The 21,779-nt window shown below is 38.0% G+C and overlaps 1 protein-coding gene across 2 annotated transcripts in view; it reads right to left on the bottom strand.

Moving 5' to 3' along the window:
- Positions 1–21,779, bottom strand: part of rargb (retinoic acid receptor, gamma b) — a 142,467-nt gene that overhangs the window by 88,359 nt on the left and 32,329 nt on the right. The gene's annotated exons all lie outside the window — the stretch shown is intronic.

The raw sequence follows: 21,779 nt of genomic DNA, 5'->3' as shown, positions 1-21,779 counted from the left end.
TCATGTCAGTGTTAAAGGGTTAGTTTAAGTTTAGCTTAAAAATAGCACATATTTACTCAAACTCAAGTCATCCTAGCTGTATTTGAGTATTATTCAGTTTAAGTCAAAATGATTTCCCAAATGATTCAGGAGTTTCTCACAGTATTTCCTAAAATATTTTTTCCTCTGGTGAAAGTCTTATTTGCTTTATTTTGGCTAAAATGAAAGCAGTTTTACATTTTTAAAACCAATCTTAAGGTCAATATTATTAGCCCCTTTAAGCTATATTGGTTTTGATCATCTCAAGAACAAACCACTGTTTTACAATGACGTGCCTAAATATTATAGGTGGGCATGGATTAATTTTTTTTTAAATTAGATTAATCTCACTGTAATCTTGTAATTGATCTAGAATTAATGGCTTATTTGAATTCTGCAGAAAGTTGGCTTGTGCTTTCATAATACATAAAGGGTCAGGAAACACCTAAACACATTTTTTTTTAGCTGTTGACAGTCGTATGTGTGTCCCACACTGCTAAAAACACTTAGGACACATATATCTCACTAAACGGTGAAAATTATTTGTTTTTGCGTTTTTAAGCAAATTCTTACTTCCGGTTTGAAACTAATTTTTGAAGCTGCGTCACGGCCATGAGATCTTAGCGTGTATGTACCAGAGAGAGAGAGAGAGAGAGAGAGAGAGAGAGAGAGAGAGTTTTAATTTTATTGTCATTTCAGCTTTGCTTTGCTTTGCTGCTCGTCTCCTTTTAATAAAGACGCCGCTCAAGTTGGTGTTGATTGTCCTGTCTCTACAGATTTGGTAAGTGAGCTACTAGCGGTCTTTGTTTGTTTGCAAAGTAGTATGTATGGTCAGCAGTACTCTTTCAGTGTTTAAAGACGGACCTTAGTCAAACGATTTCTAAGTTAATAAAGTTTACCGTACGCTAACATCGCTACAATATTATGGACTGAAAAATCCCCTATAAATGCTGCTCTCCCGAGTGTAAACGTGCAAGCACCACAACCAAACTTACCGTCGTGGAGGATTTTCGACGCTTTTTGTGACGGGAATAACACACGCGGCTTTCTGACGCTACACTGTAAAAAATGGCCGTGATTTCAATGGTAAAAAACTGTAAAAATGCTACAGTACAAATTCGTAACCTGGTTAACGGTATGTTTCCTCAATATATACGGCGAATAACCGTAAATTGACTTTCCCAGAATTCCCTGCATGGCACATCACTTTTTATGCATTTGGTTGACATTAATATGGATATTTCTAGTTGTTTCCCCATCAGTTATGTACATTAGAGATTTATGTTACATCTAATGTTGATAAACAATATTTATTTCAAGACTTTATTATTATGTGTGTTACCATACTGGTGTTTATTAGCTGTGTAAATGACACTGAGCACCTTCTACATGCTGATACTCTTTCCTGCTTGTGGGAGAAGTTGATTGTGATGAGCATTGCTTCATTATGTAACGTCCTCATCACCACCTGCATATGGGTGTGCTAACATGTCTAACTGTGTAACAAAAGATGTGTAGATGTAGATCATTCAAAATACAGACATATTACCTCTATAAATTAATAAAATACGGTAGTTTACCGTAAAAATGAAAAATTACTTTTACAGTTTGTACCGTGTTTTTAACGGTAAAGTACTGGCAATCACAGCTGCTGGTTTTTTACCGTAAATTTTACGGATTTATTTTTTACAGTGTACCTACCGAGTGCATCTAAGTTACAGAGAAATGTGGAGGTTATTTTTCTCTCATTCGCCGTGTGATATCAAACATTGCATGAAAAATACACGTTTATAGCAGTTCCTCAAATCAAATATCTCGTTTGTCATAAGGGGCATGAATGAATTCCCTGAATGAAAGAGCCAAACTGCAGTTAAAGTCCACCATTTAATAATTTGGCAAATCATTTGATTACTGATATCCATGTAGACACAGTCACTGTCTTTCTGCCCTTTGTCTGTGTGTTTGTTTTGCCTCTGTGAAAATCAGCGCATGCCCAAACCGACACTCCCATTTTTATGCAAATTTCTACGGACCATGCCTTTTTCCCTCCTCCGACACTCCCCCCTAAACGGAGCTGGACACGCCCACTTTCCTGACTTTTTCCAAAGTAGAGGTGTGAAAACACCCTGCTGAAACTAGGGGCTTTCATGGCCCTTTAATAATAGTACAAATGAGCTTTTAGAGCTGAAACTGTGACTTGCTTTTTGTTTTTGCTTTTTTTGCCCTAAACAGAGAACATCACAGGAAGAGATGAACCGCGCAACTGTATTTAAAACTTACCCAATATCATCCCCTCAAACATATTCAAGTAAATAGATTTTTGTTAAACAAATTCATTTCCATAACTTATTTTCGTTTGTTTATTTTTCCAGGCCTTTGTCAAAATTACTTTTGTCACCATGACTTTTCCAGGTTTTCCAGGACCATCTGAACCCTGCATGTGCTGTGATCATGGCAAAGATAAAATAAATCAGTTATTAGAAATGAGTTATTAAAACTGTTGTTTAGAAATGTGTTGGATAAAATCTCCTCTCCGTTAAACAGAAATTGGGAAAAAAATATACAGAGGGGCTAATAATTCCGACTTTAGCTGTATATATATATATATATAAATAAAATCTTCTGATTCTTTCAAGCTCCAACATGTGGCTTTTTTCTCTTCAACAGGCCAAAACGAATCCAATAAAGCACATCCATGCAATAACAATAATAATCACAAGCCTCACACGGCTCCGGGGGCTGAATAAAGGTCTCCTGTAGCGAATCGATGCACTTTTGTAAGATATAAATATCCATATGTTAAGCTCGGTCAACAGTTTTTGTGTAGCTTCTTTGTTTAGGATGATGGGCGTATGTATAGTGCACGGTTTTTGAGATGAATATGATTCAGTGCATGGATTCGATACAGGACACCGTTATTTATCTACTGTCCCGGCTCTCAGTTATCACTATTTTTTTTCCTTTTCTGAAAGTCTTGAGAACTCCATCATTGAGCTTTTCTTTTATTATTAGAGCAAATAGGAATTCAAGAAGAAATTATTGGTTGTGCTCTCCTATCGAGTACTATGATGACTTCTGCTGTGGAGAAACACAGAAATGTGAAAAGGCTTTTTAATAATGATTGCATCAGTGCAAACTAGGGCTGCACAATTCTGGGTAAAATGAGAATCACAATTTTTTTTTTTGCTTAACCTCCTTAGTGGCCACATACATGGACAGCACATTTTAGCTCTGAACTGGCTATTTAAAATATGTTGAATGTTTGAAAAAGCTCAGATGATGGTGTCAAGGTTTGGAAGTTTCTGATTGACAACATTTGAGTTAATGTGAGGCACAACAGTAGAATAGTATTTAAGGAAAAGCTCAAACACACTGCTTCCTTGTGTGACAACATGGGAAAAATCAACAAGCCAGAATCAACAACAAAGCCGGATTACCATTAGCTAGATTACACTGGGAAAAAGACTAATGTTGGAGACATGTCCTGTGCTCTGATGGAGCTAAGATTGAACTGTTTGGCCATAATGAGCAGCGTTACATTTGGAGGACAAAGGGGAAAGCGCACAAGCCTAGAACACCATCCCAACTGTGCAGTATGGGGGCGGCAGCATCATGATGTGTGGCTGTTTTGCTGCAGGAGGGACTGGTCCACTTCACAGCAGAGATGGCATCATGAAGAAAGAACATTATGGAGAAATACTGAAGCAACATCTCAAGATATCAACCAGGAAATTAAAACTTGCCCACATATGGGTCTTCCAAACAGACCATGACCCTAAGCACACTGCCAAATTAGTTAAAATGTGCTTTAAGGACAACAGAGTGAATGTTTTGGAGTGGCCATCACAAAGCCCTGATCTCAATTCTATAGAAAATTTGTGGACAGAGTTGAAAAAGCTTGTGCGAGCAAGACAGCCTACAAATCTGACTCAGTTACACTAATTCTGTCAGGAAGAATGGGCCAAAATTCCTGCAAACTATTGTGAGAAGCTTGTGGAAGGAGACCCAAAACATTTGACCAAAGTGAAACAGTTTAAAAGCAAAGCTTAATGTGTGTAGACTTTTGACTGTCTAGAAATTAATTAAAAAAAACTCTCTAAAAAATTCTCCCATTATTCTGCCATTTAGCAAATGTAAATCATTTAGATAATCCTAACAGACCTAAAATAATAAATGTTTAGTGTGATTTACTATCAAACATTTTTTAAAAATGATCATGTTTCTTTTTTTAGAGTGTATGTAAACTTCTGGTTTCAACTTTATTTACATTAAAAAAACTTCTTTCCTTTAGTCCTTCCCTCCCCCCTCCTCTTCCTTTCATCCATGCATCCTTCCAAATTCCTTCCATCCTTTCTTTTTCTTTCATTCTTCTTCATTTTTCTTTGTTCCTTTACTTTCTCCTTTCTTCCCCCTCTTCCTCGATCTACTTCCTCTTTTCTTACTTTCATCAGTCCTTCCTTCCTTTCCTTATTCTCTTTCATTCTTCATCTCTTTCTTTATTTGTCTTCCTTCCTTCCTTACTCCTCCCATCCTACTTTTTTTCTTTCTTTTGTTTTCTTTCCTTTCTTCTTTTGTTTTTCCTTCCCTCCCTCCCTCTTTCTTTTCTTTCATCCATTCTGCCTTCCTTATTATTTCCATTCTTTCTTCCCTTCCATCCACCCTTCCTTATTCCTTCAATCCTTAATCTTTTTTCTTAATATCTTTCTTTTTTTTTTACTTTCTTTCCCTCCTTTCATTTTTCATCCATTCTTTCGTATTCCTTCCATCCTTTTTTTTCTTTGTCTTTTTATTCATTCTTACTTTCTTTTTTTATTGTTTCTTTTTACTCTTTCTATCTTTTTATTCTGTATTTCTTACTTTTTTATTTCTTTTCCTCCTTTCTTTCTCTTATTCTTTCTTTTATTCTCTTATTCTTTCTTTTATTCTCTTATTCTTTCTTTCTCTTTCTTTTTTATTATTCTTTCTGTCTTTTTCATTTTATTCTTTCTTTCTTTCTTATTTCTTTCCCTTCTTTCTTTCTTTCTTTACCTCCTTTTTTCCTTTTTATTTCTTTCCCTTCTTTCTATTTTTCTTTCTTTCTTTTTTATTCTTTCTTTCTTTCATCCGTACTTTCTTCCTTATGCCTTCTATTCTTTCTTTCTTTTCTGGAAAATCTATTCTGCTAATGAGCTTTAAATGGATAAAGTGGTTCCAGGTTTCTGGCCGTGGTCGTCTTTACCTGCCGGTTTGCAGAGTTAATGAATGAGTCCTGACAGAAGCTTTCCTGCGCTCATCAGCGATCAGCACAACTAACAAGCTGACTATTCTTCTGGAACAACAGGAGAACACATCCAGATGAGGAGAAGAGCAATATGGAGGAAAATAACACAAGAGGAAAGAGCGCTTGACTGAGAGTGTAGAGAACATAAAATGGGGCCCCGTTTGGAAGCGAATGGAGGAGAAACCGCAGAACGGAGAGAGCCTCGGGCTGGAGGAGGAGTGTGTGTGTGTGTGTGTGTGTGTGTGTGTAAGAGAGACACAGTAGGCTTTAATCAACAGCAAGTTGTCTGTAATGAGATCACTACACAGTCCACACAGATTGATGTCATGTGAAGATCTGTGTGTGCACGACTTGGCATATGAATCAACATCATTTTACATTCACACACACACACGCACACATACATACACACACATATACACATACACGCACAGACTTTTATACACACAACAACACACACATATATGCACACACACACTTATACGCACACACACACATGCACATACATACACATACACTCACACACACACACATACATTCACGCACGCACGCACACACACACACACACACACACTTATTCACATGCACACACACACACACACACACACACACACACACACACATATTTTTATACACATGCACACACACGCAAACGCATATACACAGACATGTACACGTCATGCACACACATAAATACACACACACAAACATATATATATTCATACACACACACACACAGACACACACACACACAAGCAGACACACATGTGTACACACATACACACAAATGCACAAACACACACACACACAGGCATATACACACATACGTGTGCGCACACTTATATACATGCACACACACACACACATTTATTTATACACATGCACACACACATGCACACAAACACATACATGCACGCACACACACACCAGACATTATGCAGAATGTAAACGCTTACGTGTGTCACACTCAGTCCATGCAGCATGCAGACTGGAGGGCAAACACACAAAGAACACACTGTGCTGCATTTAAGAGAGCTGGCAGAAGCAGAGGAGAACATGAGCTGGAGACGGAGAGTGTGTGTGTGTGTGTGTGTGTAGATCTGAATTATAAAGTTAAGCTCACATCCTAAACCAATGAAAGAACACATTCACTGAGCAGACGCCCCAATCTGAAGTCATTTATACATTCACCCTGCTATGGAAACACACACACACACACCTGATCATTACTTCATGCATGTTGACACAGAGCTCTGTGCTCTCTCTCTCACACACACACACACACACGTACAGCTATCTTTATGGGGACCTCCCATGGATGTAATGATGTTTCTACTGTAGTGTAAGATCCTTCACTCTGTCTGCTTTATGAGCCCTTTTCCTCATGGGGACCAAAACAAAGTCCCCACAAGGTCAAACTTTACTGTCTTACTATACTTGTGGGGACATTTAGTCAATATATTTGAGGATTACATGCACACACATACATGCATGCATACACACTCACACATCAAACTCACAAGTGCACACACACACGCACACAGATGCAAAAACACACACACATGCATACAGACTCCCACATCGATATACACACACAAGCATATGCAAAGAGACGCACAACCAGACACACACACACATGCACACTCTCAATCAGACACATCTACACATGCATATGCATACAAAGATTCACACACACAGATTCACAAACACACACACACATGCACACGTACTCATACACAGATGTGAACAGAGATGTGCGAACACACACTCACACAAACACATGCACACACAGATGCACACACACACACACACATGCAGACACAGATGCTAACACACAGATGCGTGCACACACACACACACACACACAGATGCAGACACACACATGTATGCATACAAATCCATGTTCAGACACACATGCCAACATACACACAGATGCACACACAGACACAGATGCGCACATACACACACACATACACACAAATGCACGTACACACTCACATGCAAATAAGCACACACAGAGATGCACACATGCAAACAAAAACACATAGATACACACACACACAAATGCACACAATCATACACACACATGCAAAGTACACACTCACACAGGCACACGGATGCACACACACACACACATGCATATGCATACACACTCACACAGGCACACAGATGCACACACACATGCATACATGCAAACACACACACAGATGCGCACACACACACACATTTGTTTTTTTGTGAATTGTGGGGACATTCTATAGGTTTCCATTCTTTGTATACTGTACAAAGCTTCTGTCCCTTACCACACCCCTATCTCAGCACCCAATCATAACGGTAGACTGTGTGCTCGTTTACTTCCTGAATGAACTGATTCTGTATGATTTAGTCACTCCTGGGTGACATCCTCATAAGTCACCTTCTCCTGTAACCCCCGTGTCATACCCATGATATTATACCAGTGTGTGTCCTATTATGTCTTACACACACACACACACACACACAGAGAGTGCGAGAAGTGTCAGCTAGTGATGGACACTACAGAAACTCTGCTTTGTGAAGCTTCTAAACCTCGGGGGATGAATTGTTTCACACTGGTGATTTGGCAGGTCTGAAGCTGCTGAGGGCGCGTGGTTTCAGGAAAGCAGGCTTAGTTACATCAGAACCGTTTTGAATTGCTATGAAATATTCACCACAAAGGTTTTACCTCGCTGTTCTTACCTGATCTCAGAATGATTTCACAATATGTGACAAAACAGTAATAATTAATTAACAAAACAGTATAAGAGCGGCACGGTGGCTTAGTGGTTAGCACTGTTGCCTCACAGCAAGAAGGTCGCTGGTTAGAGTCTTAGCTAGACAAGTTGGCGTTTCTGTGTGGAGTTTGCATGTTCTCCCCGTGTTGGTTTCCTCCGGGTGCTCCGGTTTCCCCTACAGTCCAAACACATGCGCTATAGGGGAATTGATGATCTAAATTGGCTGTTTTGTGAGAGTGTGTGTTTGTGAATGAGTGTGTATGGGTGTTTCCCAGTACTGGGATGCGGCTGAAAGGCCATCCGCCGCGTAAAACATATGCTGGAATAGTTGCCGGTTCATTCCGCTGTGGCGACAGAGTGGTAACAGATTTGTTTATGGTGTTTTTGTTTAGGTAAAGGGGTAGTTCACCCAAAAATGAAAATTTACGCACTATTTACTGATCTTTAGGTGGCTCCAAAACCTCTATGAGTTTCTTTCTTGTGTTAAACACTAACGAAGGTATTTGCAATAATGCTAAAAACCTGAAACCAATGACATCCATAGTAGGTATACAACAGTAGTAACAGGTTTTTAGCTTTCTTCAAACTATCTTCTTTTTTGTTTGACAGAAGAAAGAAACTCATAAAAGGGTTGAAACAAGTAAAGGGTTAGTAAATTATTACAGATTATTAAATATCCATCGATTCAAACTTTAGGAATAGTGTTTGTATATCTTCAATCGGTGCATATACACTCACTGGCCACTTTATTAGGTACACCTGTCCAACTGCTGGTTGGTGCATATTTCTAATCAGCCAATCACATGGCAGAAACTCAATGCATTTAGGCATGTAGACATGGTCAAGACGATCTGCTGCAGTTCAAAGCGAGCATCAGAATGCGGAAGAAAGGCAATTTAAGTGACTTTGAATGTGGCATGGTTGTGGGTGTCAGACGGGCTGGTCTGAGTATTTCAGAAACTGCTGATCTACTGGGATTTTCACGCACAACCATCTCTAGGGTATACAGAGAATGGTCTGAAATAGCTAATATCCAGTGAGCGGCAGTTCTGTGGGTGCAAATGCCTTGTTGATGCCAGAGGTCAGAGGAGAATGGCCAGACTGGTTCCATCTGATAGAAAGCAGCAGCAGAAGGGCACACCGGTTGCCGCTCCTGTCAGCTAAGAACAGGAAACTGAGGCTACAATTCACACAGGCTCACCAAAACTGGACAATAGAAGATTGCAGAAACGTTGCCTGCTCTGATGAGTCTCCATTTCTGCTGACACATTCAGATGCTCGGCTCACAATTTGACATCAACAAAATGAAAGCATGGATCATCCTGCCTTGTATCAGCGGTTCAGGCTGGTGGCGGTGGTGTAATCTTCTGATGGCTTCTTCCAGCAGGATAACACATGTCAAAAACCGCGAATCATCTCAGACTGGTGAACATGACAATGAGTTCACTGTACTCAAATGGCCTCCACAGTCACCAGATCTCAATCCAATAGAGCAGCTTTGGGATGCGGTGGAACGGGAGATTGGCATCATGGATGTGCAGCCAACAAATCTGCAGCAACTGCGTGATGCTATCATGTCAATATGGAGCAAAATCTCTGTGGAATATTTCCAGTACCATCTAGAATTTATGCCACAAAAGATTAAGGCAGGTTTGAAGGCAAAAGGGGTCCAACCCAGTAATAGTAAGGTGTACCTAATAAAGTGGCCGATGAGTGTACATATGAAATCAAGCGTTGTTATAAGCTGTTTATCCATTCTTGATCAACAGTACAAATCACACATTTGACCTCTTCCCAAAAGGGAAAACCAGAACAATGATGAACGCATGATTAAATGGCGTCAAGGCTTTGTAATCCAAAAATGTGCTTATAATGGAAGTGAATGGGGCAGCCACTAACAAAACAAGAGGATAGTCAATTTAAACAATGCACAAGGGTTAAATGAATTAAAAATGAAGCATGTTTGTTCAGACACAAGTCAAATAAAAAAAGAGGACTTTACAATTTCACTTAGGCCAGGGGTGTCCAAACTCGGTCCTGGAGAGCTGGTGTCCTGCATATTTTAGTTCCAACCCCAATTAAACACACCTGAACCAGCTAATCAAGCTCTCTCTAGGTATACCTGAAACTTCCAAGGTGTGTTGAAGGAAGTTGGAGCTAAACTATGCAGGACACCGGCCCTCCAGAACCGACTTTGGACACCCCTGACTTAGGGTATTAGGGTTTTTAAGCTGCGATCAGCGATGGATGGAGTACACAAATCAGGGTAAAAGTACTGCATCATTATGTTGAGTTGTGCATGAGCAAACACCTCCGATATTGATCATTAAATATAACTCCGCTTGGGTTTTACATGAGTAACCACACACGTTATAAAGATGGTGTGATGTATATGATGTCATCCTGAACCTGCCATGAACTCACGTCTGTCAGCCGCCATTACTGTCAGCTTCGCAGTCAATCCTTTTCTTCTTCTCCTTTCGTGCCATTTTCCCTCCACTACTTTCCATTCCTCCATCTGTAATGGAACATCTATTTTTGCTCGCGTCGCCGCGCGGTCCAGAGAAAGATGGTTACCACAGTCTTTCTGTTTTTATTCTTTTTTTTTTCTCTCTCTCTCTCTCTCTCTCACAATGATTGGATTACCATGAGCTTGTAGGCATGCCAGAATGTGCCAGGTTGTTCTGATTAAGACAGACATCATAAAAGTTTTAAAAACTCAAATTATTAGAAAAGAGAGAGAGGGAGAGGGAGAACAAAAAAGCAGAAGGAGGAGTCTGAATAATGGAAAAGCAGTTTGATGCACATATGGAAACAATTGTCGAATTTCTGCCGCTTTCTGCCAGGAGCATGAGTTTAAGACTGGAGAGACTCTGTCCTTAATGCATGAGTCCATTAACCACTGCCTCGGGTGTTCACAACACTTTTGTTTTTAATCTACTGTATTATTGTCGTTGTTTACTGATTCATTTGAAAAGCAACGTAATCGTCTTGATGTTTTGCTTATTACAAGTATATACAGTGGCTGTACACTCGCAGGCCACTTTATTAGGTACACTCATGCAATTTCTAATCAGCCTTTATTATTTCTAATCAACTCAATGCATTTAGGCATGTAGGCACGGTCAAGACGATCTGCTTAGATGATCAGAATGGGGGAGAAAGAGGATTTGAGTGACTTTGAACGTGGCGTGGTTGTTGCTGCCAGACGGGCTGTTCTGAGTATTTCAGAAACTGCTGATCTGCTGGGATTTTCAGGCACAACCATTTCTAGGGTTTACAGAGAATGGTCGGCAAAAGAGGAAATATCCAGTGAGCGGCAGTTCTGTGGGCGCAAATGCCTTGTTGATGTTAGAGGAGAATGGCCAGACTGGTTCCAGCTGATAGAAAGGTAACAGTAACTCAAATAACCAACCGAGGTCTGCAGAAGCCTCCACAGTCACCAGATCTCAATCCAATAGAGCAGCTTTGGGATGTGGTGGAACGGGAGATTGGCATCATGGATGTGCAGCGGACAAATCTGCAGCAGCTGTGTGATGCTATCATGTCAATATGGAGCAAAATCTCTGAGGAATATTTCCAGTAGCTTGTTGAATCTACGCCATGAAGGATTAAGGCAGTTCAAAAGGTGGTCCAACCTGGTACTAGTAAGGTGTACCTAATAAAGTGGCCAGTGAGTGCACTTAAAGTTGTGGTTTTATTTAAAGTGTGAAATTTGATGAGAAACTGAAGTATGAGGTGACATCGTCAATAAAAGTCATTGATCCATTTTGGCGGAAGGGACAAACTGCAAGTTTTGGATCTTTATATCAGGTTTATATCATCCAAATGTGAATGTCACTGTTTTGGAGCATAATAAAATATAAATATCAGCGATATTGCTCTGTTTATTATTTCAAATGATTTAGTTTTTTTGTGTGCGCAAGTAAAGAATAAAGCACATGGTTATTAATGTTCCATCATAATCAACAGCTAGTTTGATATATGAAAAAGAGACAGCAAACTTATTTGAGCTTGAATGTTAAAATACATATAATAATCATAATCATACAGTGAAAACCGCTCTTTGCTGAAAAATATGTAAAAAAAAAAAAAAAAAAACTTAGTGGTTTGAAGAATAGTAATGAGGGCTAATACTTAAGCACAAATTGTCAAATGATTCTTGTTATAAAGATATATTGCTGTTAAAACTATTGTTATACTAACTGACATTTTATTAAGTATTAAATTATATATATATATATATTCACATTTTTAATGCATGAATATATTCATTTACTGTCTGTCTTTACACTGGTTGTATGAGGAAAAAGAAGTATAAATATGCATTCTGCACATAAAAGTGTTTTGTGCATTGAACTGCTGCCTTTAAAACATTTACAGTGTGTTTCTGGCACATGTTTACATCGAAGCGCTTTAAAAAGTAACATGTTTGTGATGATGACTTCAGCAGAGCGGCAGCGAACCGCTTATTTCCAAGAGTAGGTCATGAGGTCAGGAAACCATCCAAAATACAGTAGACTGTGAAATGACAGCGAACAATGCTGTTTCTCTTTTTTTTTTAACTTTCATTCATTCGTTTTACAAACTTACAATTTTTTTATTTTTTGGGGGGTAGATTTTGCTTCACATATTGAATTTTGTATTATTTGTGAAACTGCATGCGGTAATGATGATAATAACAATAACAACAACAAATAATAATAATAATAATATTCATAATATTAATAATATCAATAGTAGTAATAATAATAATATAAAAAATAAGGATAGTAGTAATAATAAAAATATTTATAATAATAACAAAAATAACAATAATAATATTAATATTAATAATAATGATTGTAGTAATAACAATAATAATAATTATTAATAATTATTATTACAACTGTCACTGCAAATTATATTATTACTAGAAAAAAAAATGTATAATTAAAAATAATAAATTAGGTTATTCAGTTTTGCCTTTTACCCCCAATTTCTCCATTCAATCTTTGAAACAAAGGCATTTTTCAAACAAGATGTTCAGAAGTGATGCTATTATAATATATATACTATTCGTTACATTGAGAAAACATTGCGGAATATTGAGTAGGGGGCGGGGCTTTCTGTTAGCTCTTCCAACAGAAACTAAATATTGAGTAGGGGTGGGGCTTTCTTTTTGTGCTTGCAACTGAAACTGAATATTGAGTAGGGGCGGGGCTTTCTTTTTGTGCTAAAACTGAAACAGAATATTTATTAGGGGGCAGGGCTTTCGTTTGTTCATCATTTCCTAAAGCACAAAATAGTGGTATGAGTATTAATATGTGGTTACTATGGAAACCCTTAGGTTGACGTTAACAGATGGGCTGCTTCTCTAAATGCAGAAGCAAATGGTCAAACTTTCATTGAAGATTACTAAAACAAGCACATTTTTTCAGTGATTTAACTTGCACATATTAATTATTCACCTTAAGAGTAACATAAAAAAATGAAAATATTGTAAATTTTTATTTCAAGTGGACCTTAAAGGGGACCTATAATGCAAAACTCACTTTAATACGGAGTTTAAACACAATTGTGTGGCAGCAGTGAGTGGATATATCCATCTTCTAATGGTGAAAATGTATTAATTCTGTTTTTATAATCAGACTTGAAAAAACCAGTCTGCAGAAACACTTTGATTAACATGCTCCAATTGTACGCGTCATCAGAGAGAGAAAGCCCCGCCCACTAGTGGCCATCTCTCCCTCATTAGCATAGGACCTTAGTCTTGTTTTGAATCTGCCTCTATGCTGGCACTGAGGACTAGGTACACTAGCTACACTAATCTGTAGCTCCGCCCATTTTTGTAAAGAGCAGAATCTCATTTCAATTTAAAGCGACAGTCACAAAAACGACACAATTAGGATCAAAGCCTACAAGGGTCCGTTTCAAAGAGTTAGAAAATGATATTTGTTTGGTATTTTGACTTACGCCCGATTCACCAGCCTGATCTCACGAAAAAACGTAAGTATTTTACGTTTTGTCAGTTTAGTGGCTAATTCGTACAAATTAATTCGTACAAAATGTATGATTTTAAAAAGGAGGCGTGGCACCTAACCCCACCCCTAACCCCAACCGTCATTGGACGATGAGCAAATCGTACTAAATTGTACGAATTAGATCGTACGAATTCATACGAATTCGCCACTAAATCAAAAGGTACGAATTGCCGTGAGGTTGCGTTGGGGGTTTACACGGAGCTTTTAGCGTCAACGCTTGACGTAAGGCATGTATGAAGTTGGAGTTGATCGCCATAGCAGCGTCAGCTACTCTTGCCGCAATCAGCTACTCTCTGACCTGAGGTATTTGCATTAAGTGATCTGATTGGCTTACGCTTCTGTCGGCGCTTGAAAAGTTGAAAATTCCCACCTTCTGCAGCGAGCAACGCGGCTGAAGCATTGCCGACTGGCCCACAATTCATTTTGGCAACGCTTAACATCACCCATTCAAGGTGAATGGGAATCGTTGACGCTGACGTCCCGTGTGAATGGGGCGTTCTTCTACACCTTGTAAAAACGTTCGTATAACTGAAATTGATTGTTAAACCGTGGCCATTTTGAACATTACGAAAAAAAAAATGTACTTCAACAACAAACGTTAACTTAAATAGGAGTGTTGAAATGTTGTCAGACTATATTTTGTTAGCTGCATGGCACTTCCTTCCTAGTTACGCCGTTTTGTTTGCGGCATTGCCATCGAAACGAAATAATGATGAAGACACAGAAGTCTGTCAACTTCCAATGCATCAATTCTGATTAGGAGCATATCCGTCAACTTTCCGGCAGTTCAGAGCTGTCGTGTGCATGCATATACATAGATTAATGTGGTCTGCCAATAATGCTGATTTGGTGTGTGAATATGTGAGTCCACATGTGCTTGTGTTTATAAGAGTGTCGGTATAAATCAGGGTGTTGAACTGCTCCAGGCTCAAGGTATTTTGCAAGTGTGTGTTGGCAGAGCTGAACGCCGAGTTTCCAAACACCAAGCTCACTCTATAATTACCAACATGCCCATCACTACATGTCCTGACAAAAACTCCTTTCCTCAATGGATCCCTGCTTATTTTGTAACTCTGTCCTTCTTTCAGCTCGACTAGTGTATTCAGCATTGATCTGCATTCGACTATAAATGGGACTGCTTATGTTTTTACTATAATAGGTTCATTCTAAAACACCAAAAGTGATCCTGCGTCATTAATATGTTTTAATGCAACGTTTTCTAAATAAGGCAATGCTGTTTATTGGTGTAAGTGCGCCCTCGTGTGGTCATTTACTTCTATAGCACATTTATTTTGAAATGCGTTGCTCACTTGAACACATCTTCTCGTTAATGACAGTATCCAAAACCTTTTTCTTTAGAATCCTTTTATTTTTGTAATATTTGTGCAAAGCAGCCAAATAATTGTAATAAATGTATGGAATAATATCATCCAGATATAGGCCAAGGAAATGTAGGTAAGAGGAGTGAGAAACAGGAATAGAAACAGATCCAACATGAAAAAAATAATACAATAATAAATAATACAGGAATACTACAGCATACTATCAACTATAATAAACTGATAAACTAATAAATAATGTACTATACTTATGTTTTTACAACAGTAAACTAGTGTATTGCATTTTCATATATGTTATTGTAGAAAACTAGTGTTGGGTAAATTGTTTATATAAATATAGTTGTAGCATTAGCATTGTAACTATAAAAAATACCAGATTAATAAGAACATGAGAATGACAGATTAATTCATGTACTTTACTACAGTTTGGTTCAAAAACACTATAGTATTTACAATAAATTGCTAGTTTTTTTATATATCATCAGCTGAAGCATGCTATTAAACAAAATTTGTGTTATTTTTGGTTATTTTTTCCAGTTATTTTCAGATTTACTGTATATTTTTGTGAACTTTATATTTGTATTGTGCTGTAAAAGCACCTTTGGAATTTTTATTTATAAGAATTATGAGTAACACTATTAGTAATCTGTGATAAAACTTTAAGATTGTTACTACAAACTAAACATTGTGTAACATGTGAGTAACCAGAATGACAAACAAAATGAATAAGCGTTATACAATAACTCAAAAATAGAAATAAAAAACAATTCCTGCAGACACCGAGTGATGATTCCTGTTCATGTGATATAAATAACATTACACTGACACACCTGTTAGTGACTGATCACTGAGTTATCAGAAATTACAATAACAGAGCTCCAGCCTCGTACTTTATACACACATTCATTGATGGATGGATGGAGGGAGGGATGGATGGATGGATGGAGGGAGAGATGGATCAATAGATGGTAGAAGGATCAATAAATGATGGATAGATGGATGGACAAATACTATGGATAGATATAGATGAGTGGAAAGAAGGAAGGAAGGAAGGAAGGAAGGAAGGAAGGAAGGAAGGAAGGAAGGAAGGAAGGAAGGAAGGAAGGAAAGATGAATGGATAGTCAAACAGACACACAAACAGATAGATGGATGGATGGATGGATGGATGGATGGATGGATGGATGGATGGATGGATGGATGGATGGATGGACCAGTGGATGGATGGATGGACAAATACTATGGATAGATACTATAGATGAGTGAAAAAAAGAAAGGAAGGAAGGATGGAAAGATGAATAGATAGTCAAACAGACACACAGACAGACGGATGGATGGACGGACGGACGGACGGACGGACGGACGGACGGACGGATGGATGGATGGATGGATGGATGGACCAGTGGATGGATACTTTGGATAGACAGCTATAGACGGAAGGAAAGATGGATGGATGGATGGATGGACAAATAATATGGATAGACATATACTATAGATGAGTGGAAAGAAGGAAGGAAGAAAGGAAGGAAGGAAGGAAGGAAGGAAGGAAGGAAGGAAGGAAGGAAGGAAGGAAGGAAGGAAGGAAGGAAGGAAGGAAGAAAGGAAAGATGAATGGATAGTCAAACAGACACACAAACAGATGGATGGATGGAGGGAGAGATGGATCAATAGATGGTAGAAGGATCAATAAATGATGGATGGATGGATGGATGGACAAATACTATGGATAGACAGATACTATAGATGAGTGGAAAGAAGGAAGGAAGGAAGGAAGGAAGGAAGGAAAGAAGGAAAGATGAATGGATAGCCAAACAGACAAATAGACGGATAAATAGATGGATGGATGGATGGACCGGTGGATGGATGGATGAATACTATGGATAGACAGCTATAGATGGAAGGAAGGATGGATGAATGGATAAATGGATGGATGGACAAATAATATGGATAGACAGATACTATAGATGAGTGGAAGGAAGGAAGGAAGGAAGGAAGGAAGGAAGGAAGGAAGAATGGAAAGATGGATGGATAGCCAAACTGACGGACGGACGGACGGACGGACGGACGGACGGACGGACGGACGGACGGACGGACGGACGGACGGACGGACGGACGGACGGACGGACGGACAGACAGACAGACAGACAGACAGATAGATAGATAGATATAGATAGATAGATAGATATGAGCAGAATGCTGTAATATTCACTCAGACCAGCAGGTGGCAGAGCAACATTATAATCATTCATCTGCACACAATATAGAGCTGTACTAAGACCCGAAGCGAAACTATTACTTCTTACACATCTTAAATATTAACTTTACATTTTCCTTTATTGTTGCACACGTATAAAGCCACTTAAACTCTACAAGCATTATGAGGAAGCTTAACTTCATATCTACAGAGCTAAAATAAACTGCTTAAACCAGCCAAAGTTGGTAGGACAGTCGACCAGTCTGGTTCTAGAGGCCATGTCCAGTCAGGACTTGGCCTACCAGCTAAAACCAGCTTGACCAGCCTAGTCTAAGCTGGAAATAGCTAGTTTTGGCTGGGAGCCTAGCTAGGCTGCTTAAGCTGGTGTCGTCTGCCAGTAATGGAGATGGAAAGCTCATGCAAGACTGCACATAAAGGATATTGTTTGAGCTCACTGCATGTTAACAATTAACAAATAGAACGTAAATGAACACCGACTCGACATATAGAGTTATTCTGTTCAAAGGTTTAGGGGGATCAGTGGGATCAGGATGTTTCGTGATTTTCAATACAGAGCTATATTTAATGTGAATATATAGTAAACTGTAATATGTTTATGTGGTGTAAAGCTGATCATTGTCATAACTCATCATATAGTCATACAGTGATGATTTCTGAATAGATCATGCGGCACTGCTGACTGGAGTAATAATTCTGAAAATAAAGCATTGAGTGAAAGGAATTAATACAATTTTGAAACCTAAACAAGAAAGCAGTTATTGTGCATTTAAATAATATTTCTCAATTTTATTATTTGTGTTGTTTGTTTTCTGGAGCAAATAAATGCAGCCTGGGTGAGCAGAATAAGCTTCTTAGAAAACCTTGATAGACAGACGGACGGAAGGATGGACGGACGGACGGACAGATAGATAGATGGATAGAACAATGGATAGATGGATGCATGCATGGATGGATGGATGGATAGAACAATGGAGGGATTAATGGATGGATAGATAGAACAATGGATGGATGGATAAAACAGTGGATGGATGGATGGATGGATAGAACAATGGAGGGATTAATGGATGGATAGAACAATGGAAGGATGGATGGATAAAACAGTGGATGGATGGATGGATCAATGGATGGATGGACAGACCAGTGGATGGATGGATGGATAAATAGAACAATGGATAGATGGATGGATGGATAGATGGATGGATGGATGGATGGATGGACAGACCAGTGGATGGATGGATGGATAAATAGAACAATGGATAGATGGATGGATGGATGGATGGATAGATAGATAGATAGATAGATAGATAGATAGATAGATAGATAGATAGATAGATAGATAGATGGATGGATGGATGGATGGATGGATGGATGGATGGATGGATGGATGGATGGATGGATGGATGGATGGATGGATGGATGGATGGATGGATGGATGGATGGATGGATGGATGGATGGATGGATGGATGGAAGGACGGACAGACGGAGATAGATAGATAGATAGATAGATAGATAGATAGATAGATAGATAGAACAATGGATGGATGGATGGATGGATGGAACAACAGATAGATAGATAAATATATATAATCAAAAATATATAATTAAATATTATATATATATATTTAATTACAAAATAATTTAATACATTAATTTTCCTTAATCGTAGTGTATGAATGTGATTGTGTATGGATGTTTTCCAGAGATGGGTTGCAGTTGGAAGGGCATCTGCTGCGTAAAACGCGCTAGATAAGTTGGCGGTTCATTCTACTGTGGCCACCCAGATTAATAAAGGCACTATGCCGAAAAGAAAATTAATGAATGAATGATGACAGTAAATAATATTTGACTATGTTTATCAAGACACTTCTATGCAGCTTAAAGTGACATTTAAAGGCTTCACTAGGTAAATTAGGTTAACTAGGCAGGTAAGGGTAATTAAGCAAGTTATTGTATAATGATGGTTTGATCTGTAGACTGTCGGAAAAAAATTGCTTAAAGGGGCTAATAATTTTGTCCTTAAAATTTTGTTTAAAAAAATTAATAACTGCTTTTATTCTAGCCGAAATAAAACAAATAAGACTTTTTCCAGAAGAAAAAATATTATCAGACATACTGTGAAAATGTCCTTGCTCTGTTAAACATCATTGGGGAAATATTAAAAATAGAAAAAAAAATCAAAGGAGTGCGAATAATTCTTACTTCAATATATATATATATATATATATATATATATATATATATATATATATATATATGCCTATATACACACACAAAAACTAAATATCTTACCTATTTTATATATATATAAAAGTTGTATTAGATATAAATAGTAAATATAATATACAAGTGAGCGTGTTACTTTAAAAGCCATTAATCGCGATTTATCTTTTGACAGCAGCACTAATATAAATATAGGTGTTGCCTAAATCATACAGGCACAGCAGGTGCCTCTCACAGTGACTTTTCAGGTTATTGAATCAAAATATGGGTCTCTAATTTAGGCACATGACCTACATCCAAATCATCGTGATGCAGGCCAAAAACGTGCGGCCCCCGGGAGCTTCTGAGAACAGAGGCCGTTTGATGCGCTGCTCATTCGGGCGAGTCCTCGGTGGCGCAGCTCCTATCAGCGGATCCCGAGCAGATGCAGCTCTGGAGGGAAACACAGGATCAGCAGTCACGCTGCGCTCCTCCCCCGATACACGTGCCGCTCCGCGAGGCGCGCTCATTTGCATAAAATGTGTGTCAGTAGGGCAGCGCTCACATGCAGCGCGCGCATGCGGCAGGCATTCCAATGTCAAGCGAGTGCAGTCAGTCATCAGACGAGCGGGAGTATGGCAGCACATTAGTGACAAAATCTTTTAAAGATAATATGCAAAACGGCAGTGCAAAAATGTATATGTAAAATATTATATGAATAGATGTAAGTTGTAAAATTCCCATTAATGATGTAAAAATTTTTTTAATAAATTAGGCAAAATGGCAATGTATGTGGAAAGTTAGGTGCAAATTTAAAAGTAAATCATATAATTTACAACTTCCATTTACAACTATAGTTTGAATATGCAAATTAGGCTACATACTAATTAAAATTTTACATTTCCAGTTTAATTTCTCAACATTTAAGACATTAAATTAGTAGGTAATTTAATTTTGCATCAAACATTGCTAATCTAAACACAGTTACAATTTTACATATTGCACTGCCATTTTGCATATTACATTTTTAAATGAATCTTGCTACTGATGTGCCTCGATAAAGGAGGAGGAGCTAAAGAATAAGGTGGAGGAGCAACACTCCATATCAGGGATCACCAAACCTGTTTCTGGAGGGCCGATGACCTACAGATTTTAGCTCCAACCCTAATCAAACACTCCTGAATAAGCAAAGCAAGGTCTTACTAGGTATACTTGAAACATCCAGGCAGGTGTGTTGAAGCAAGTTGGAACTAAACCCTGCTGGGACACCGGCCCTCCAGGAACGAGATTGGTGACCCCTGCTCCATATCATAAGAAAAGTTTGGTGCAAAATTAAAATGAAATCATATTATTCCATATTTCCCATTTACAACCACTGTTTTAATATGTAAATTAGGCTACATCCTAATTAGAATTTTACATTTTCAGTTAAATTTTGCAACTTTTAAAGCATTAACATTTTTAGGTAATTTATTAATTAATTTTTGAACTAAACTTTTCACATATGCAAATTTAAATACAGAAATGCATTGCTATTTTACATATTGCACTGCAATTTTGCATATTACATTCCTAAATAAATATTTCCACTGATGTTCCACCAAAGAGGAGGAGGAGCTAAAGAATAAGGAGGAGGAGCAACACACCATATCATGAGAAAAGTTTGGTACAAAATAAAAATTCAATAATTTCATTTATATTTCCCATTTCGAACCACACTTTTAATGTGTAAATCAGGCTAAAAGTTGAATTTTACATTTTCAGTTTAATTTTACAACTTTTAAAACATTAAAATTAATAGTAATTTAGTAAATAATGATAATTTAATTTTAACTTCCGACCAAACTTTTCACATATGCAAAATTAAATACAGAAATGCATAGCCATTTTACATATTACAAAGTTGCATATTACATTTCTAAATTAATATTGAAATTAAATCACATAATTTACATTTGCCATTTCCAACTAG

This window comes from Danio rerio, chromosome 11 (genome assembly GCF_049306965.1).
Source record: "Danio rerio strain Tuebingen ecotype United States chromosome 11, GRCz12tu, whole genome shotgun sequence".
In the NCBI taxonomy this organism is placed as follows: domain Eukaryota; kingdom Metazoa; phylum Chordata; class Actinopteri; order Cypriniformes; family Danionidae; genus Danio; species Danio rerio.
This window is presented reverse-complemented; position numbering and strand designations above follow the sequence as displayed.